We start from the raw sequence: 7,695 nt of genomic DNA, 5'->3' as shown, positions 1-7,695 counted from the left end.
GTGGTTTAAAAGCATTTTAAAGCTTACAAGATGTACACTGCATGTGTATTCGACTAATTTGTAAGTTAGTACGGTTCGCATTATACCACGAGGGAACGCTGTGGTGGCGTCATCACACACATTCATCGGGCGAGCATGGCGGCTAAACATCGAAGAGGCCCAGTGTAAACAAACTCGTACAACGAGCTTGCAGTGAGCGACGTAGTGATCAGGCTCGACGATGACCACTATTTCTTGGATAGTTCTGTTCCTCCATGAGCAATCTTTCCGTGCACCCCGAAAGACTGCGAATAGCTTGGGCGATTTTACAGATCGCAACGCGTACCTACTGTTCACGGCACAATCCTGAACAAACAACTTATCCGGTACTGCTTCTGTGAGTGCGCCGAGTTCCTCCACTCTGCGTGACTGCGAGCGTCACGAATATTGCATAGTGTGTGCTAAAGGAAGACAGCCCATATAGCTACGATGCGACAAGAAGGTGGTGCCGACGATGGATCTCGCAACTAACACAGTGACGGAGGCATCGACAAACTGCAAATAAGTATATTTCTACTGTTTCATATTTAGCATAATAATAGTGAACGGATTAAGTCACATTCGTAGTAACGAACTGAATGTCCAGCAGTTTAAGAAAGGCATTGAGAGCCAACGAGTGTTCGTGCTTTTACATGTACGTGGGCCCGCGAAAATATGGAAAAGATAAAGGTAACCTTCACTAACTTGGTGAGGCAACAGAAATTAATGAGTGACATTAAGCTAGCAAAATTTATGGAAGAGTATCTTTATCCAAGTGAAATATCAATAGCAAGTACTGATATAAAGCAGGAAACTTATACAAAAATTTCATGGGTTGAACAGCACATGGAAGGCATTACCGAATCGTGATCGCCACGTTACCGATATCCTTGAAAAAAGTCTAGAATCATTGCATTCCACCGGTTATGCAATATGGGACATAAACCTGGAGGTTAACAAAGAAACTTGAGATGTCAAGGACTGTGTAGAAAGCGAAGTAACAAAAATTGTTGCAGATAGCATTAAGGCAGGAAGAAAGCGGCGTAGTAAACCGTGGCAACTGATATGCTAGTTGAGATTAAAAAAGAAAGGAATCGGCAGGCAGGCCATGCACGTATTCGATCACTTGTTGCCAATTCATATCAGGTGATCACATAAGCATTACAGAATGAATGTCAAGGAGAGAGAACTACAGCCAAGGATGGTAGAAAATTGCGTAATGGGACAAGAATATGATGTTTGTAGGCATAGGATGCAATTAGCTCGTATAAGACGGGATTGTAGGGTGAGGCATTTGTTTTGCAGCGAACAAAATATGTTTGTGGTGCTGACAGTAGAGACTCGTGAAGGTGTGGGGCCACTTCAGCTGCTGGCACACTAATCAACATGACAATTGGCTCTGAAAAAGAAAACCCAGTTTTGAAAAATAAAGCAATGTTGTCCCAACGCATTGTTTTACTATGCATACTACACTAGAGGCTTCCACATTTAAGGGCACTTAGTACTAATAGTGCAACGAGCATTTTTCTTTGTAAATAATGGTTTGTACGTGGCTGATTCATTCCAATACACTTTTTTGCAGCAAAACATTCTGCTGCTGGAGCCACTCAACCGCCTGGTGGCAGTAGGCGAGCGCCAGGCACGTGCTCTTGAGAGTGTGGCAAAGGTCCAGAGGGCTGCTCTGCAACAGTAGTATCGGTGCCCTCACTGCTCTCCTGTTGAGCCCACAGAAGGCACCTTATAAAGGAGCTTTCAGTTTAATATTTTGTTTATTATTCAAGAACATGAATAAAATTATTGCAGTAAACATTCTGCTGTGCATATTAGGAGACTTGTAACATGCACTTGGTGTCCCTTCAAAATAGGCAGAAACGTAAGACAACCTGTGCCACTCTTGGACCATGTAAATAAAAAATACACCAATGCAGCATACACGACATCGTGCTGTTTGTTCTTTGTATGTGCAAGAATACAGTGCGTGTTGATTAGCCACAAGATGAACGGTGTGTGTAATTCACAATGAAGACAGGAAACAGCAGGAGCTTAATAATGCTATCACCTATAGACTGTGCATATGACTGCAACACTCCCCGATTCAAATGTGCCATTACATGCATGTTCGATACCACATATTCTTTAACATTGTCTTATAATTGCATGTACCATATTTCACACATCTTAAACCCTTGCATAGCACACTTCTGATGTATCCATTTCATGGGCCAAATAATTGTACACTTTGTCCTTTTGTGTTGTATGAAAAGCAGCATCCTTTACAGTCGGATAAAACTTCAGAAGACAGGAGAGGCCCCACCCAGATGACCAAAGCGCAGCAGCCGATTGCCTACACGTCTAAAGAAATAGTCCCTCTCCAACGAGCAATATTAGTCTGTCTGGCGGCACGATATCAGTCTCGAGTGCGTGCCCATTGGTGCAGGCTTGTGTTCACCTGCCTTAAAGTGCAGATTCCGCAGCCTCCTAAAGTTGTATCCGACTACAGAAACACGTAATGCCTTGCACCAGTTGCATAGACTTCTGCAATTTGATAGCACACAACGATCAGGAGCAGAAATCTATAAAGGCATCCAAGCAAAGCTGGCTGGCCACACTTCCATTATGAGGGGCTGAAAAAGGTCTCGCCAAATATTCCCATGACGTCCTTGAAAAAGAGGTGGTGTTTGGCACTTCTTTAGAATCAAAAACAGATTACACTGAATGTTGTGTAGCACGTCAAAACAAACTGAGCTTGGTTATTTGCACAGCATGTAATGGGAGGTTGATCTTCACATAGGAAACAAACTGCTCTGCCCAGTACAATTTTGAGGCCGGTATGGCACCTATTATGGCACCTATTATGGCACCGGTATGGCACCTATTATGTCAACAGTGTCTATATACAAATTACACTTTTCACAGACCATTGATTTCACCATTATTTTTGTGTGATGGTTCTTTCAATCAGCGCTTGCATTACATGAGCAGGTGGATTTGAAAGCAAAGCTTTGTTTGCAAACCTTCCGACTTCCATAAGTGTGTGGCAAGGCACTGGCATGTTGTCGAATAGCTCACACTTCCTCGGTCCTGCACCAAAGAAGCCCAATGCTCTATATTAAGTTGGCTCGCACAACAATTCAACGGCACACAAAGAAGTGTAACACACACAGCAAAGCATTCTGCTGTGTGTATTTCTCTTTGTGTCCCGTCGAATTGTTGTGCAATTAAACTTCAAGCTTCTATACCAATACACCGTCTTCAACCTCACCAATGCTCTAGTTATTAGGCCACAATGGTGCACATCTTTGAAATTTCCCAACACAAATTAGCTCTCCGAAAAATCACAAATGTTAAATTTTGCAGCACAGCTGTATGTATGAACGTGCCATATTCTTCACCACTAAACTCACAGGAATCAAAGAGGCAAGCATTAACCAGCCTTGCTGCTGCCGTTACCATTATCATCATGACACCAATGGAAAGACAGTGCCACGTTTCAGTAAAGGGAGTGCTGGAGGGAAAGGTGTGACAGCGAGGGCTTACAATAAAAATAACGGTTACCAGACATGTTCAATGCCAATATATGCTGCATGTCGCTCAGCCTACTTTGGCAATGCGGCAAGTGTATACTCGTTTGGGCATGTCACGTTTTGTGTAATCATTGCTCTAAAGCTGTACAAATGGTCTATTTGCTCTGCAAGTTTTATTTTTATCATGGTAGGTTAAAGACCCAGTTTTCATTGGCATCTGCACCACATTTCTCCCGATATGTAATAATGCCTTGGTGGTTCATGACATCTTCACGTACAGAGAGTTCTGCAGAGTATCGGATGTGCATTGTTTTAATGCTTAAGAATTAGAGCCCCATTATGAGACGAAAATATACAATTTATCCATCCAGAATAACGCCCCCCCCCCCAAAAAAAAAGAAGATGCACTGAACCTCTGGCACATGCATCGACAGTGAACAGAGCAAACAATCTGAAGTATTTTCTTCATGCAAGCCAACACACTAAGATTCTCAATGCATTTTCATTTCGCCACAAATGCATAGGCACAACCGGCTTGGTGCAACATACACATCTCGCGCTGCAACAAATTATGCCATGCCTCGCTGTTTCATAGTGCGGCCGATAGATTACGCATGACCAAAATTCAGCATTGTGCGTACTTAGTAACTTCACCAATGAAGAACCCCAAGTTCTTTATGAGATTAGGATTCATAGGTTACTTCACACAATTAGTGATATCCATTTATCTATTTATACTTAACCCCTTTCCCAAGAAAGTGAGCCATTTGGAAGGCACCCTGACAGATAAGTAGAACAATCGACAAAAAGTGATCAACCAGCGAAAAAGTCTGTTAATCACAGTAACGCTTACATTGAAGGCGCCTTAATTCCTACGTACGTTCCGTCGACACACCCGACTACGTTCGTAATGTTCCCACGAAGTGGGAAGCATTCTTTTATATACGCCCGCTCCGCCGCAGTATTCTGGAAAGCTAGCCATCGCTTACGCACTGCCGCATCGATAAGCGCGTCAGACACATCTCTGACACAGTTGCTAACAGTAGTTTGATGGCGTCCGATGTAACGCTCGGCGCCGACGCTTCCCTGAAAACTCCCAGTCCCGTAGAAACGGAGGGCACAGATGACTTGCTCTACGACGGTGAGCGAATGAAGCCTGCCACGCTGTCTCCGCAAACGAGAGTCTTCGCCTAGCTCGTCACACAGCCAGCACACTGATGTCTTCGACAGGTGAAAATGACGCTGAAACTCCCCGTCGGTCATGCAGATGAACGGGTCCGGACGGTCATACTGACGCTTGCTGCCGCTGGATGCAATGAAACAGGCTGCTGCTGCCGCCGCCATGTTCCCGAGTTGAACTCGGAGGGGGTTTCGCGATGTACGAGTTTAGCGCGAGTTCGCCTGTCAATCAAAACCAGAGGTCACGCCCCGCGCGAGGCATGTTACTTTTGCGCGCGCACCCACTACAGTTGGGCCACGCCCAACTTATCTTCCGGCAACAGCGACGCGGTGTCGAGCTGAGAGGCATCAACAATCTTGACCGCCGACATAAAACACGCACAACGCACTGTCATCGGTGGTGTACTGAGCACCACTATCAAAAACAAAGCGTTGACTGTCGCTGACATACATCTTCTCGGGCTGAGATGGCCGCACAACACGGTTTCATTGCCTGCATTGCGCCGCGTAGCACACAGTAAATAATTATCGGCACGTCACTGTAGCTGCTTGCAAGGCGTCGAGGCGTCGAGGGGGACGACGATGCTGAGGAGTGCTTATTGCAGCAGTCGTTTCAGATGGCTGCTCTGTCATCGGTGATGAAACGGAGCCACAACGTCGTAAACACGATCAGCGTCCGAGAATCGCTCGCTCTTCTAGGCCCAGTGCAATGGCATTTCTTCATCACAAGCACTGCGCACTCAACAGTTCCAACACCTCTCTCCGTTCGAAATCTGATTTCATAACTGCACACAAGAGCCCTCACCTGCCAAAATGCGAGTGCTGCGGTGTCGTTACGATATCCATCTGCGATCGCTGCTGGCTCCAGCAGAGGTAATCCGCAAACACCTTCGACTGCACAACACACTCATATACTGCGTACATGCGCTCAGAGGCGCCTTCACTGGGCAAGCGATGACAAGCGATGAATTCTGTCGCTGGGGAAGCACGCACGTTTCGCAATGTATCGCAGAGGCTTCGCGCACAAAGATAAACTGGTACATTTTCACTGAACTGCGTCACTACGCACTCTAAAATAACATGCCGCCATTTTACAGCGACAGCTGTTGTGTCGTTTTTAGTTGGTGAAGCGGGGGCCTTAATAGCCTAGTGAAGCGCCTGCGATGAACAGCCGTACCGCGGCGCTTCGTTTCTATTCCCCTAATAGAGAAAGAGTGGCCATGACCCTCCATGGATCATGACCGACTTTATTGAGAATAGCACTGCAGCGCCCCTAGGCGACTTATCACCGTATGAACGCCCTCGTGCGTGCGACCCGCTTCAATGCACCGCTTCTAAGCTTTCGCCTCCCTGTCGCCACTCACGGCAAGAAGTGCAAAATTTAATAATTTGCTTGATCTCCGTTTGGCATCACAAATTTCTAGCATTGAAAACGAAAAACAGATACCTAAAGAAATAAAAATGGGTGTTATTTTATTTGTCGTATTTTAACGTATTCGTTTGAGTGAAAGTGTAGGTGCAAGAATGCGCCGCATATACCCCGTTCGCATTCGATGGAGGATAGATAGATGGCGCCCGAAAGATGAGGCACGCCCTGGACGCGCCCGGGAAAGGCATGGCAAACGGCTCACGGCAAGTGTGCTGACAGACAGCGGGGCAGTCACGGTATCGCTAAGTTGCGATAATCCGTTGATAACAATACGCGGCGCTGGCGCGTTTCGTTGTGCAGCCTTCTGCGCGTGAAACGTGGAAGCAGCGTGCCGCGCAGGGTGCGCTCATGTTGTCATACGCGACTTTTTGTCTACATATTTTTTTGCCTGCACCTTCAGCCCGTTCCGCGCTATCTCCGTTCACTGACTGCCGTCGAGCAAACTCGGGCAAAACTCGGGTGAACGAGAAACTCGGCGCATCCTGCATAGCACCCATGGGGTGCTATGCAGGATGCGCCGAGTTTGGCGAAACTCGGGATCTTGTTGAGCTCTGGCGACACCACCAGAATGATAACACAAACGCTACTAAGACACAGTTTATCTTTCGACAAGCCTCCAGTTTCATTGGTTTATCTAGATTCACTCTAGTTGACTATCATTCCTTGGGCGTGGCCTTCTGCGTTGTCGACAAACTGGGGCTCACGTGATAATACCGTCGGGGCATGGTCGTGCCTTCTTTCACTTGTATGTCGTTCCACCGAGTGCATTACATGCACACGCAAGTTATAAAACAAATACATTTAGTAAAATATTATTAATTACTTTAACACGATTTAGAAGCATTTTAAGGCTTACAAGATGTACAATGATTGCGTATCAGACTAATTTGTAATTTAGTACGCTTCGCGTTATACTACGAGGGAACACTGTGGCGACGTCATCACATCCATTTACCGGGCGAGCATGGCGGCTAAGCATTAGAGAGGCCCAGTGTAAGCAAACTCGTACAACGAACTGGCAGTGCGCGACGCAGTGATCAGGCTCGATGATGGCCACTATTTCTTGGATAGTTCTGCTGCTCCCTGAGCAATCTTTCCGTGCACCCCGTAAGACCGCCGATGGCTTCGGCGATTTTACAGATCGCAACGCGCTCCTACTGTTCACGGCGTAATGCTAAAGAAACAACTTGTCCGGTGCTGCTTCTGTGAGTTCGCTGAGTTCCTCGACTCTGCGTGACTTGCGAGCGTCATGAATAATACATAGTGAGTTCAAAATGAAGACAGCCTATATAGCTACGATGCGGCAATGAGGTGGTGCCGATGATGGATCTCGCAGCCAACACAGTGAAGGAGACATCGACGAACTGCAGATAAGTATATGTCTACTGTTTCATATTTAGCGTAATAATAGTTCACGGATTAATTCACTTTCGGTGGAGCGAACAGAATGTCCAGCAGTTTAAAGAAGGCATTGAGAATCAATGAGTGTTCGTGCTTTTACATGCACGTAGGCCATGCGAAAATTTAAAAGTGATCGCGTTTGCC

Source organism: Dermacentor albipictus, chromosome 2, assembly GCF_038994185.2.
Source record: "Dermacentor albipictus isolate Rhodes 1998 colony chromosome 2, USDA_Dalb.pri_finalv2, whole genome shotgun sequence".
Taxonomy (NCBI): domain Eukaryota; kingdom Metazoa; phylum Arthropoda; class Arachnida; order Ixodida; family Ixodidae; genus Dermacentor; species Dermacentor albipictus.
Note: the sequence above shows the minus strand (reverse complement) of the source record.